Genomic DNA, 14716 nt, shown 5'->3' with positions numbered 1-14716 from the left:
TCAGAGCTGGGGGGAGGCGGGGGCAGAGGAAGAAAGAGGCCCCTGTACATCGCTGGGGCGGCCGGGCAGAAAGGTCGGGCTGGGAGACAGAGCCCACAGCTCCATTATGTCCCAGAGATCCCTCCTGCCATTGCCACCCCCCTGCCCCGGCCGGGTGTGGGGGGCTCTGCCCCAGCTGGAGGCACCACCAGCCCTTGCAGGGGAGGAATGGTAGGGCAGGCAGGTGAAGGGGAGGGAGGAAGGAGATGGGGTGAAGCATGTGGATGAATAGCAGGGTGGGGCTGCCGTGTGTGTCCGTCTGTCTGTCTGTCTGTCTTCGGGAAGCCACTAAATATTCAGCTTCCCACATTATTTAGCCACTGTCCTTACACCCACCCTGGAGACAGCCCAGAGCCCACGACGAGGGGCACTGCCTGGACCCCCGTGACAAGCAGACAGAGCGTGGCTGGGGCTGGATGGACAGACAGCCGGACTCCTACGTGCCCAGCAACTGCCCAGGACCTGAGGTTTGTCCGAGGAGGTCGTGGTCCCCAGGTGAGGCGAGGATGGGGGGTGTCCAGCTGGGGCGCTCGTGGGCTCTAGCAATAGCGGTGGGTTTTGCTCCAAGCAGGTGGGGAAGGCCCTGGCTCGGCAGTGCCCACCCCTAGGAGCCTTTGCACGGCAAGCAGATGCCTCGGCTGCCCGCAGAGAGGCACCAACAGGCACCGTGTATGAGGGCAGCGGGGGGCTAATGGGTGCAGCTGTCTGCCAGGGGATGCAGGACTCGCTGCACCCCTGCTGCCCTCAGCATGTGGGGGCGTGTATACCACTGTGCACACTTACCTCTGTGTGTGTGTGTGTGTGTGTGTGCACACACCCGTATCCGTGCAGCCTTGCTGCTGCCTGTGTATGTCTGTGCATGTTTGCTATTGCACACGTGTGCCCAGCTGCAGTGGGAACAGATGTGCACAGCTGTGTGTGTGTGCTGACATGCCCACCTGTGAAGCCTTGCTGTGTGTGTGGCTGTGCAGCTGCAGCGGGGATAAATGTGTGTGTGTGGGTGCGTTTGTGCACGCACACCCATGGGACCTTTTGCTCGTGCCAGCACCCATGCCCACCAGGGTCCTGAGCACCTGCACATGCCTGTGCACATGGGCACAGGGCGGTACGTCCCTGACTGGCGGAGGCAGCCCCACGCCCGCTGCCCCCGGGTCCCCACGCTCCGTTCCCAGCATCACGTGGCCAGGGCCGTTTTCTGCGCGGTTACCCCCGTCCGTGCCTGTGCATAATGACATGCTAATGGCGCCCACCGGAGCTTGCGTGGGCCCGGCTCAACCCCGCCAGGCGGCACTGGCAGGCCTGGCACCCTGGTTAAGCAGGTGCCTGGGGCTGATTGGCTCCATTAGCCCGAAGCCCGGGCGCTCTGCACGGCAAACACGCTCGTTTGTTTGACTCAGACAAGCCTGGGTGTCTCATTAATCTCCTCCTGTCACCGCGCAAGAGCATCAGGTCCCGGCGGGCCGCGGTGGGGCAGGGCAGAGTTCAGCGCCGGGCTGTCACGCCTGTGAGGGTCCTGCCGCCCCCTCCTCTGCATCCCCCGTCGCCCCTACGACCCCCGGGCAAGGAAGGCAGAAGGAAGCCCTGAGACAGGGCTTGGAGCAGCCCCGGCTGGGGCCGGCCCGGGGCAGCCCGTGACTACCTCCGCGCCCCTAGGCCTCCGAGCCTGTCCCCTTCCTCCATGTTTACACGGGTAACAGGGGGCTTTCTGCGGCTGCACATCGCATTTTCTGCTTGGCCACTTCCATCTGTGTCCCTGCATAATGATTTTTTCTGCTACATTAATTTAACACACTGCAGCAAGCTGAGAAGGCCGGGACCCCGGGCTTTTTAATTGTGTCAAAGAAAATTTTGTACACTTGCTCTTTCATTAGCAGCCAGAGCTGGGCACGGCTCGGGGGGGGACGCAGATATGGGAGGGACTGCGGTGGGTCTCGCAGCAGGGATAGGGGCGGCTGGTGTCACGGTGGCCGGGGTAGGGGGGAGACCAAAGGGCTGGTGTAACAAAAGGGGCATAGGTTTCACCATCAGGCTTGGGGGCACTCCCCAGGGGCTTCCCCGGGAAAGGGAGTGGGCAGGGAGCCGTGGCCACCAATGCCACCATCGCCGCCAGCTCCAAGGTGGGCAGCGTCCAGCCAGCCTTGGAGCTCACGCTGCCAGACAGCGATGCACGGGCATCCCCCTGGGCCCTTGTCGCAGGGCACCAGCGCAGCGCTCTCCCCCCCCAGGCCTGCACCCTCCGGCTGGGGGAGTGGGAGAGCCGGCGGGTTAAGTGGTTTGTTTGTGTTAGATGAATGCGGAGGGGAGACTAACAAGGCAGAGCGAATGAGGGTGAAGGGCTGTCCAGACGGGAACTGACAGCTCGATTTCAGGCTTGTCAGGCACGGGGCCGGGCGCATTCAGCGGGGACATTCCTGCACGGAGCACCCCGCTCCCCTGGCTGCCGAGACAGAGGCGGGCCGCCCCCCCGCGGAGGTCCCCGGACCCGCTCGCGGGAACAAAGCCCCTTTGCAGCCCAGCCTGCCACCGTGCCACGGCTGGTGGGGAGACGTGGCGCCACGGCCCCACCGCCGTGCTAGAGCCCTGCCCGGGGTGCAGGTGTCTGGGGATGCACAGGGCAGGGTCCAGTAGTGCCTGCAAAGTGGATAGCGCCCACAAAGTCTGGATGGCCAGCCTCCCCCGTGGCTGCCTCGGTGCGGCGGCCAGCAAGGAGCCTCGCGGCCGGCAGAGCTGCAGCACAAAACCGGCCTTTGCTCACTTGGCTGCCGAAATGCGGCTGCCAGGGGGCCACTGGGAAGAGCCCAGAGCCTGCAGGCTTCCCACCAGCCCCAGCCGCAAGTGGCCTCCAGTATTTGCAAACACGGTCGAGTGGCCTGCGAGGGCCTCACCCCAGCCCCGGCGGGCGGCTCTGCGTCTGGGCGGGCTTCCTAGCCGGGCACGTCCCTGCTCCTTTCACTGCTCTGAATGGGTGAGGAACGCCAAGCCGCCTTTCTGTGCCTGGGGCTCATTCAGTCTCCCCCCCAGCTCTCCCCCGCCTCCCGCTAATCACCTCCCAGCGGAGACAAAGGAGGGCTCAGGGGTCCGCGCAGACAGCCCAGCCCGCAGCCAGGGGGGCAACACCTCCCCCCCGCCGGGTGTCTGGGAGTGCTCTCTTGTGCGTGGTCATGCACACACATGTATGCCTGCCTGGCAGCCTTGCACGCTGGCCTGATCCCCTCCACCCTCACATGCACCCGTGCACATGCCTGCACCTCGCCTGAGTACCCCCAGCCCATCCGTGAGCTCTCGGGGGAGACCCACACTTCTGGCCGTGTTTATATGACCCAGTCCAGTGGGTCTCTGGCAGGTCCTGGGTCTGCTCAGTGGCGTGCCCCCCAACACGCAACACACCCAGCGCCCTGCCCTGTGGCACAGAGCTGTTTCCTGCCCTGCCTGGGGCACCCCATTCAGGCCCGTCAGCCTCATAGGCCAGATCCCAGGCCGAGTAGAAAGGTGATGGGATGTGCTTTCGTGGCCAAGATCTCTGTGCCTTGCTTAGCAGGTTGAGACGAAGGCAATGGGTGAGTGGATCTGTCCCGCTCAGGCGTGGCTGGCCCTCCCTGCAGGGCATTAGCTGACCAGGCTCCATCCGTGCCAGGCCAGCAGCAGGCAGGGGCAGTGGTGCTGCAGCTTGCGGCTGAAGCAATTGCAACCGCTGTAGCTTATACCCGTGGGATCCGCTCCTCGGCAGGTGTAAAATCCCTGTCGCTGCTGCAGGTAGTGGCACTGAGCTGATCTATGCCAACAGGGAGCCCAGTCCGCCCTGTGGCTAGTGCCCGGGACCATCCTCGGTGACACGTGTGAGACTTGGGACTCACTTTGCCTCTGAGAACATGACATTTTGCAACTCTACATAGATCCAAGGCGGCGCTGTAGATCCAGATTTTAGTTGCCTCTTTAGCTAGAAGCTCAGAGCTGTCCCGGGCCAGGGACGGTGCTGGGTGCTCAGTAACTCCCAGCTTGCTCCCTGAACTGGTCCGTTCAGGAGGGTGGGGGTCTCCACGAGTCCCCCCTCCCAGACACACTGCAGGCTTGTCGGCTGTCTGTCCGGCTACCTTCCTGCTCCATCGATCTCGGTGACAAACCCAAGGGGAGTCACAGGGATGGGCTTTAGCTGGGTCGCAGCTGGCTCAGCTGCTGTGACAAGCTGGAGAGTCATTAAGGGAGAGTCATTACTCAGCCTCGTCCTTTCTGGCCCAGCCTGGACATAACCTTTGCTTGAGGTTTGATTTCCATCCAGTTTCCTTGGCTGGAGCATGAGGTCCAGCGGCCCTCAGGGCCGAGCGAAGCAGGGGGTGGTCTTGGCTTCTGCCCCGCGACGCACCTCGGAGGAGGCAAGGTTGCTGTTGCATTGCTTGGGCAGTGGCAGCCCTGCCTGCCCATCCAGCCCCAGGATGCCTGACGGCAGCCAGGTTTCTAACCCCCCTCCCCTGCTCACTCCCCCCAGGTGTGGATCTCAGGCCACAACCTTGCGGCGAAAGGACCTGTCAGGGACCTGTGGAGCATGCACAGAAAGGCTAAGTCAGTGCTAAGGCAGAAGCACTTGGAGGAATTTGCCTTCCCTGTGAGGGGCCAGGGATGCCCGCACCAAGATGGCAGCATCAGTGCCAGCCTTTTCTCCTCAGAGCTGTGGGGGGCCTAGGAAGCCGCAGCAAACCCATGCCAGGGTCTGTGCCTACTCCACTGGATACAGATGAAGCCAAGGTGCTGCATCCCTGAGCCCCACACGGGCCTGGCTGTGCATGCACTGCAGTGGGGGGCAAAGCCGTACCCCTGGAGCAGCCCCGCTGGTGCAGAATAGAGCTGCCCATCTGCTGTCACATGGGCACTGGGCCCCGTCCCTCACCCTCTGCCCAGCCATGTCCCAGCTCCATGGGATCAGCTCCGGTGCCCTCAGCCTCCATCCAAACGCCCCCAGGCCTGCTCTACCCCACTCGCACAGTGGCCTGCGCAGCCAGCACGGGGTGCTGTAGTGCTGGGGCAAGGCTGGGGAACTCCCTGCCGCTCGACAAGAGCCCAGGGGTCCCAGCCCCCAAATTCAGCCTGGCGCTTAGCTCTGCTGCATCACTTCCCCCGGCAAATGCTGCAGCCTGGATTGTTGCAGTGGGAATCGGCAGCGACCGGGGTGGGGCCGGAGGCACGGACTCCAGCCACCCTCCACCCCCATCTTCCAGACACAAATATGCATCACATGCCCACAGCACCCCACTCTCTCTGTGGCTCTTGTGAGGCTGGGATGGAAAAGGCTGTGCCGGTCCAGAGGTGTTCCCATGCTGTGGTGTTGGCTGGGCCCTGCAGAGCCCTGGCAGCGGGTGGCTGGTGCTCTGCGCAGTAGCCACGGAGCAGGTGCGGCCAGGGGGGGACCCCGGGCATGGGAGGGCCAGGAGGACTGCCCCCAGGGAGCTCCGGAGAGGGCTGAGTCTGGGCTCAGACCCCCACCCCACCAAGGCAGGCTCGGGGGGACCCTGCCAGGGGAGTGTGTGTGACACCTAATCCCGGGTTAATGCCTGTGTCTGGGGGTGGCGGGCCAGGCAGGGGAGGGTCTCCGGCTGGAGGAGCGTGGGTTGCTCTTTTCTAGCACCTTTCTGCCAAGTAAATCTCCCGGGCCCCCAGGGGTGACCTTCCCCTCCACGCAGCCGCTAAGCCCTTTGTAATGGGATTTCATGGCAGAACTGGCAAATTAGGGGAGAAATGAATGTGCTAAGCCTCTGGTTTCCTTTCTGGCGGGTTCCCTCTCTCGGGCCTGAGAGCGGGGCGAGGACTGCGCCGAACAAAAGAGACAATCTCTGCCTTTCATCTCCGGCTCTTGGAAGCCAGAGCCGTAATGGGAACCCCGGCTGCAGGGGTGGGGGGGGAGCGATGCTTGAAAGGAAGGGGCGGGGGGCTGGGGAGAGGGAGGAGGAACAGCAGAGGAATGGGGACGGGGGGTTGTCCTGCATGTGCCTCCATGCAGAGCCTCAGCAGTGATGGGGTGGGTTAGTGGGGGGTGACTCAAAGCAACGCCCCCCCAGCCAGGGAACGCTGCACAGCCCCTAAGGTGCTGGGGGTGCCCCTGAGAGGCCAATGCTGTCAGGACTGGGGCACTGCCAGGGCAGGGCTACATGTGCTGGGCATGATGCCCTGGGAAAGGGGGCAGACGCTGGGCCAGCCCTGCAAAACCTGCCCCCCATCCAGCAAAGGAGATGTGCCCGGCTCCCTGGCGGAAGAGTGCGGGGAGAGGCGCACGCCAGCCTGATGCACACCAGCTCCCCCAGCCCCTCCTCACAAATGCCCCCCCGTAGGGGAGGATGCCGGCCCAGGCCCGTGGCCCTTTAAGGAGACGTGGAAGCAGCACAAGTGGTGTCTCCTGGACGCTGCCATGGCAACGGCGGGAGTGGGGGGAGCGGAGGGGTGTGCGTGGGGGGGCCCACTCCAGCCCTGATGTTATTGCAACGCGAGGACTTCATTAACGCAGGCAAATACAAGCCATAAATACTCATTAATCCGCTGGCTAATTGATGTCTTTCCAAGCCTGTTCAGTCTGCAGCCCATTGCTCCCGGTGAGGGCGCGATCGCCTCGGCCCCTTCCCGGCACGGTAACGAGTCCCTGATGGCCACGGGGATGGGAGGGCGTCTCCCGCCTTGGGGCCTGGCCAGTGGAGCCCCCATTGCTGGAGCCCAGATGGCTTCCCTGGCTCCCCCGGCACTGACTGCTACACCCCTGAGCAGAGCGGGACGTGGCCAGCGATGGCCTTCCCCTTGGCCAACCTGGCCCCCCCAGTGCTGAGCGCTGCTCATGCACTGGCCAGAGCATGGGTTGGCACAGACAGGATGGATCCCCCCCATGAAACCTCTTGGACGTCACAGGAGAGACCCCATGGGCATTGCAATAGCAGCTGTCCTGCTGCAGAGATGGCCGGAGCCCCCTGATAGCACCCCCCTGCCACCCCAGACAGGGACCGGGAGAGACTGATTCCAATGTAACCCACCCTGGAAGGGGCCGGGAGTGTGCAGGGCAGAAGCAGGTTGGCCTGGGGTGCTCGGCGGGTGGAGAGAGGGGGACGGGGTGATAGGTAGGCGCTGAGCCCGCAGGCTGGCTATGGGCAGCCCACAGCTGGAGTGTGGAGGGAGCCAGAGGACTTTGGGGGTCCTGCCCAGCCAGGCAGTGGTGAGGGCCCAGTTTTGCCCCGGGGTGCAATGATGGTCCCCAGGAAAGTGTGGGGTGCCATGAAGTGCTGGGCAACCCCTGGGCACACAGGCTCCTTCCCGGGAGCCCACAGGCCTGGGGCAGGCAGTGGGGGAGGCCTCTCTGCCCAAACCCAGTGGCTTGCAGTGTCTGTGTTGCAGCCCCTGCCCCGGAGCTGGGAGTCGCGCTGAGATGAGGGGGTTGAGAGCTGGCCCCCTGGACCTTGGCATCAAACTGGGCAGCAACACGCCTCCCCTGCAGCTATCAAACAGCAGAAAGCAAACCCCTTTCCTGCCCCGTGGCCCAGCCTCCACGCCTCATCCAGCTCTTTATGGACTCCGCATGGGGAAGCACCGAGTTCACAAATTATCTCCGGGGCCGTCGCGCCGCCCGCCTCGCACCAGCCTCCCAGCTCGCCCGCACACCGCCACAGGCCATGAATCACCCAGCCGCCAGCAGAGACACGTCTGGACAGCTCCATCGCCTTGGTGCTGGGAGCCAGTGCCTGACATGGCTGGGGTTCAATCCTGGCAGGGGCTTCCCTGGGGCTGGGTGTCAAGTGCAGTGTGAGGTGGGTGGCAGAGGTGAGCCGGGGTGGGCAGCGCATCGTCTCCACTGGCTGGAAGAAGGAGGCTGGTGTGGGATGCTGTGGGACCCCTGGGTTATGGCATGCGGGTTGCAGGGGCACATGCTAGTGCCACATGGCTTGTCTTACACACGCCTGAGGCTAGCAGGAGTCAGTGGTGGGCTGTGCTACAGTGCCCATCAGGCTTGCCCAGAGGAGGCCCCTGGTAACGCCTGGCACAGCCCTGTGCCCCTTTATCTCAGCAGGGAGCAACTCCCTGCCTTCTTGAAGTCTCCATCACTCCCATCCCTAAGCCGAGGGCAAAGCGACAGAGGGGCATCACTTTATTTCCATGAGCCCAGTGCTGGTTTTAGCAGATCCCAGAGGGATACACTCCACTCCTTCCCAAGGGAAAAACTGGGCAGAGGCAGGGCTGGGACACGGCTGTGCCAATGGGCAGCGCACGCCGCGCCAGGGCCCTAGTAAGAGCCTGATTTATGGCTGTCTCCTAAACGAGGCTATTAGGCGCGCGGGCCGGAGCGGGATGCACAGCTGCTGGAGCAGATCAGCGCCTGATTAATGTTGTGCAACTTGTTATATTGTCAGATAATTATCCCCAAACTGTACGACTTTTCTGCTAAGTGGCAGCGCTTAATTGCGTTTTTAATTACACTGTAATAATTCCAGCCCCATCGAGCAGGAGGCTGGAGCAGGGGCTGCCAGGAACCCGTAACCTGCCAGCAACAAGGGGAGGGGAAGTCCGCTGCGGCCCGCGCTGCCCAGGCTCCCCTCGATCTCAGGGCAGGGATGCCCCATTGCACATACATACACATACCCACACACATGCACATATACACACACAAGCACCTACTCTTACACACATGTACCCACGCAGATATACACCCACATGCACCCCCCCACACAGACACACGCACGCACACGCAGCCACACATACACATGCATGTACATATATGCAACCACACACATGCGCCTCCCCACACGCGCGCACACACATACACAGAAGGTCCTGGCACTAAGGGAGGCCAGATCTAGCCATGAAGGGCTCATCAGGGGGTGGGCAGCGGACTGAGGTGCTGGAGGAAGAGGGCAGAACTGCATGTGCGCGCACACACACACACACACACACACACCCCCCCCCACTGCCAGTGCTACCCATGCAGGCCTGCGTGTCCCCATGCAACTTTGCCAACCCCTGTGCTACATGTGCACATGCTTACACACGCACACACACACCACTTCACATCCGCATGCAACCATACCAACGTGTGCTGCATGTACACTGACACACACGCACACACAGTCGCTCTGTCTGCTATGGGGCACAGACTGGGCGAGACGGGGGACTGTGGGCTGTGCCCGGGGGACTGCCAGGCTGCCCCCTGCCCTGGCCTGGCTCCCCTTCCACACACACACCCAGGAACGCTGCTCTGACAGCCGCTGGGCCCGGCGCCCTGACAGCAGCCTGGGTAACAAGCCTCTCCGCGTGCACGGTCCCAGAACGCACGTCAGTTCCAGCTGAGCGGCATCCTAAATTCACCCATCAATCCTTGTGGGCATGGGGGAGCCAGACGGGCGGGGGGGCAGTCGGCTCGGGCGCTCCAGCCGGCCGGGCGAGAGGAGCTGGAACCGCCTCGGCTCCCGGCCCCGGCGGGAAGGGAAAGCAGCGTCTAATCGATAGCGCGGCTGAGTGTGAAGGCCTCGGCGTGCGCCAGAGGGAAGGGACTGGTAATTGGAAATGCAGTGACTCCCTGACAGCTGCCAGCCGGGAGGGGAGGGCGCCTGCCACCTGAGAGGGGCTGCCCCTGCCTCTCTGCAGCTGGCAGCCCGGATGGCAGTGCCCGGGCAGCAATGTCGGGGCAGCTCCCACCCTGCCTGCCTTCTCCAAAAAGCACTGTCCTCTTGCCCCATGTGCCCCCAGGCCCCTGAGCCCGTCCCTGATGGGGGGACTGTCAGGAGGGAAGGCACCTGCTTGGCCAAATGGGGACCCAGCAGGCGATGCTGGGCAGATGCTTGAGCCAGCTCCAGAGGGGAGCCGGGGCCCTGTGGGCAGGAGAGCTGCAGCTGCGTGGCTGGGGGCACGGGGGAGCATGCCCTGCTCTGGGCCCGGGTGAAGTGGTCCGAGGCTGGTTTACAGGTATCTGCAGGGAGGAGCAGCCGCCCCCTCGTCCCTGACCCACAGCCCTTTCCTCTCCTGCTGCTGGATTGGGGAAGACACCGCAGGGCAGGGCAAAAGGACGCTGGAGACCCTGAAGGCCATGTCCCTTCCCTGGGAGACTCCGCTGTGGTCTGGACTGAGCAGCTGACCCCCTCCCTACTCTGCCTTCCTCCCCCTAAGGCCAAAGAAGTTGGGCATCCCCCCTCACACCCAGGCTGGGGCTGTACACACGCTTTCCTTGCTGCCCGGCTGCCCCCTCCCCCATCCGCCCCCCTCCCCTGGGCTGGGGGCAGCTCAAGGACTCGCTTCCCTTCTGCAGGCAAGGAAGGGGCAAAGTTCAATGCATTTAAAATTCTTCCTGGCTCTTAAACTCCTCTGGAGCAGAGGGGCCAGCTGGTGTGAATGGGAAACAGCAGAGCGAGGGGGGCTGGCTTCGTCCCCACCCACCCAAAGACCAGCTCCGGGCGGTGGAAGAGCTGGGGACAGCCACGCCAGAGGGAGAGGGGGGGCACAGAGCTGGGGCCTGCTCCCCCCTCAGCACTGCCTAGCACCCAGGTCTCCATGCTATTACCCTTCCTTTCCCTTTCCTGCCCCAGAGAGGGGCCGGGGCAGCACCCAGCCTGGTGCATGCAGGTAACGGGTGCCCGCAGGGGTAGCGGATGGCTACAATCTCCTTTCCCCTATATATGGGACTGGGGTCACCTAGCACCTTGCTCCCTTGTGTCCTACTGTGCCCAGCACCCATCAGCCTGGGGTTACTCTGTGCCCCTGAGCCCCCCCGCCGTCTGGGGAGATGGGGGGCTGTACAGCCTCAGCCCAACAGGCACCCATGTCTTGCTGCCCTGCTCTTCCCCTCTGCCCCAGCTGTGTCCTCAGCAGCAATGTCCTCTCCGCCAGGAGGACTCTGTGTTTGCCTTATTTATCTGCCGGGGGCTGCTGTCAGCACCGAGGGGAGGCTCCGGCCATCACACAATGGGCAGAAAGCCCCAGGGCCTCAGGTGCAGGAGTCACCTGCGGGTCAGGGGCTGTAAGTCACCCAGAGCCGGACCTCCCTCGTGGCCCAGGGGCAGCTGCAGTCCTTCCTCGGACGTGGACAGGACTCCCCTCCACTGGACACCGGCGTTGTCCCAGAGACAGTGCAGGATGGAGGGCACGGCCAGTCCCAGTGCCCATCTATTAAGCCCCCTGTGCCAGCGAGCCCTGGGGGCTGTAGCTGCGCTTCCTCCCTCTCCCACCCTGACCTTCACCAGAGATTTATAGCTCCCTCCTTGCTGCAATGAAACCCCCTGTTTCCTTTGGTGTCCATCCCCAGCCCCGGCTTTCCCAGGCTGCCCCTCCTCAAGCCTGGGGTGGACAGGCCCCCTGGATCTTTATGGAGCTGCCACTAATGGCCTCACACGGTTTTACAGCTTACATTAAATATTTCATTTATTCCAGGCCGCACATTACTGCCCTTTTTATGGGCATGAGGCGCTCAGGCCCTCCAGCCCCTGGCTGGGAAGAGTGATTTAAAGCAGGGGCTGGGAGGAGCAGGCTCTGCTTTTGTGCAGCCAGAGATAGCGCCTGGGCTGGCTGTGTGGCTGGCACCGCTGCAGCCTGACCACAGACCTCCCTGCACCCGCCCGAGGGAGCTGAGAGTGGCTTAGGGACCCCTCGGCAACCCCCAGCGATGCCTCCACCAGCACGTGGGCACAGCCACACACCGTCTAGGGAGACCCCCCTCACGTGAACATGCAGCCCCTGACCACCACGCTGCACACCCCATCCTGCCACCCAAACACAGCCTGGATGGTCGGCATGGCCCAGGAGATGTGCTGCCCCACGCGGACACCCGCACAGGTCAACAGAGCACACACCCGCACAACCTAACCCCCCCCAGCCCCAGAACCGGACATCAGTGCCAAAGTAGCACGCCTGTCCAGCACCAGCTGACCACGCAGCCCACAGCTAACACACAGAGCCACGCACAGACAACACCAAACACAGCCCAACGCGCATAACCATGCACAGCCAGCACCTGACACACAACCCGACACTCAGAACTACATTCAGACCACACCTAACACACAGCCTGACACACATAACCACATACAGTCAGCACCTAACACACAAGCCAACACACACAAGCACACACACCAGCACCTATCACACAGCCCAACACACACAATCAGATAGACAACAACTAACACAGCCTGACACTCAGAACTACACACAGACAACACCTAACAGTCACCCCAACACATATAGCCATGCACAACCGGCACCTGACACACAACCCAACACTCAGAACTACACTCAGACCACGCCTAGCATACATCCTGACACATAACCACATGCAGTCAGCACCTAACACACAGCCCAACACACACACAATCAGATAGACAACAACTAACACAGCCTGACACTCAGAACTACGCACAGATAACACCTTACACTCAGTCCCACACACATAGCTATACACAGCCGGTGCCTAACACCCAGCCCAACACACATAACCCTGCACAGCCAGCATCTGACACAGCCTGACACCCAGAACTACATACAGACAACACCTGAAACAGCCTGACACCCAGAGCCACCAACACTCAGAACCACACAGAGACACCCCCTCACACACACAGCCAGCACTTAACAGACAGCCGAACACTTAATGTACTAGCCAGTAGCCACACAGGCAGACCAGTGCTAAATAATCACACAGAAACAACACCTAACATACAGCGCAGCAATGAACAGACACAGCTCAACACTCAGAACCACCAACATGCATAACCACACACAGACAGCAACTAACAGCACTCACGACCCACACAGCCAACACCCAACACACACAGACCAACACCCCTAAGCACCCACAGGCAGTACGTAGCACTCAGGCAAACACTCGTAACCACCAGCACTCACTATCTACAAAAAGACAAGCCATAACACACAGCCCAACACTCCCCAATCACAGACAACCAGCACCTAGCTCACAGCCTGACAAACAGCCAGCAACACTCAGCACCACACAGACGGCTCTGATGCACGGTCCATCACTCCAGAACTGCACAGACAGCACCGACTACACACAGCCAGTGCTCGAACCAGCACTCAGACACAGGCAAACAACACCTCTCAGCCTGGCACGCAGTAGACACTCACTACTGCACACTGCCCTCGGCACTCAACAGCCCCATGCTAACAGACACCATCTGCCCCAGTCCAGCACAGGCATCCCAGCCTGTCCCTGACACCCCGTGCATTGCACACCTCTCTCCTGTTGCGCGCACACGGGGAGGTGTGTCAGGATCGTTGGTCTGTGCCAATCTCAGACTTTTTCTCATTAGGCTCCCAGCTGCAGCCTGAGCGGCTCCTGCCCGGACACTGCCGTGGGCAGGAACAGTCCCTTCACGCGGGGTCTCTGGGAATCACCGCAGATGAACAGCCTGCCTCGGCCTGAAGGACACCCGTGAGGAACCCGCGCTTGCAAGCACCCTGAAGCACTGCAGATGACTCCAGGCTCAGAGGCTACCAGCGCCAGAGGAGCACAGCCCACCAGGTCTGTTCAGGCCACAGCCCCATCCTTGGCACAGGCGTGTGGCTCCACAGCCAGAGGAGAAGCTAGTTGCGGGGGACAACCAGGCTCTGCCATGCCTGGAGCTGGGACGAGGCCCTGCACCCTGTGCCCAGACAAGGCCCCCACAACCTGGGCACCCCAAGAGCTCAAGCCACTGCACAGCCAAAGCTGTGGTCCAGGGATCCTCATGCAGCTTGTGCCCTGGGCCTCAGATTTCAGCTGGACCAGGACACCTTCTGCATGAGTTGTCTACCAGCTGGGCAGGTTTCTGTTCCCCCCACGATTACCCCACACTGCACTGGGGCAGCTCCCAGCCCCCTCTCCTGTGTCTGACAAGGGCATTTGGTGTGCCAGCCGGAGGCCAGGAGCAAAGACCCTTGCAGTCTAGCGCAGCGGTGCAAAGACCCTTGCAGTCTAGGGCAGTGGTGCTCAGGTCAGGGCGCGCCCTGGGAAAATGCCAGCTCGTTGCCTGAGCTTGTTTCTTGACTACAGGAAAATATTAAAGCAATTCTTCTGTTGCAAAGAGCTCTGGAAGTCCACAGCAGGGCGGGGTTGTTTTTACGCTCTAGATTCCTATGGGAAATCTCGGCGTGTATCTCGCGTGTGTTTGCACCGCTAAGTGTGTGGAGCTCTGTGCCACCCTTGGAAGGATCTCAAGGCACCCCAGGGCTGAGCATTGCTGGTCGGGGGATCCAGGGGGCGGAGGAGTAGGCTCAGAGTGAGAGCAGGTTTCCTCATAACTCAGCACAGCAGCCCTTACTGAGCGCCCCAGTAAAACCCAGCACTGCAAAGTGCCAGGGGGTGATCCCCAGGGAGAAGCCGGGGGCATTCAGGTTACAGCAGAGAGACCCAAACCTTTGGCTCATGTGGAGTCTCTGCTGGGCACAGCAGTGCCCAAGACAAAGCAGGTATAAGTTCGCCTGGAGAGAGGGTGCCCCCTGCTCCATCAGACATCTACCTCGTCTGTCTGCTGTCTGCCCGGCAGGTACTCACTCCATGCCACAGCCAGGCAGCAGGGCATGGGTCACCCACAGCTCTGCTCCTTGCCATAAGGCCCTTGCCTGGTATCGTGGGTACCTGCCATACCCCAGGTACATTCCTATGAACAGCGCTGAGTCCTTTCTCAAAGCAGCTGGCAGAGCCCCTCTGCATCCCACCTCAATGGGTGCTGCGACA

General features: G+C 62.0%; 1 pseudogene; it reads left to right on the top strand.

Annotated features, from left to right (window-relative positions):
* LOC112549097 overlaps positions 1-5494 on the top strand; it is a 7246-nt pseudogene extending 1752 nt beyond the window's left edge.
* Positions 5495-14716: the final 9222 nt, after the last annotated feature.

This window comes from Alligator sinensis, unplaced genomic scaffold, assembly GCF_000455745.1.
Source record: "Alligator sinensis unplaced genomic scaffold, ASM45574v1 scaffold301_2, whole genome shotgun sequence".
NCBI classification, from domain to species: domain Eukaryota; kingdom Metazoa; phylum Chordata; order Crocodylia; family Alligatoridae; genus Alligator; species Alligator sinensis.
Note: the sequence above shows the minus strand (reverse complement) of the source record. Positions and strands in the feature narration are given on the sequence as shown.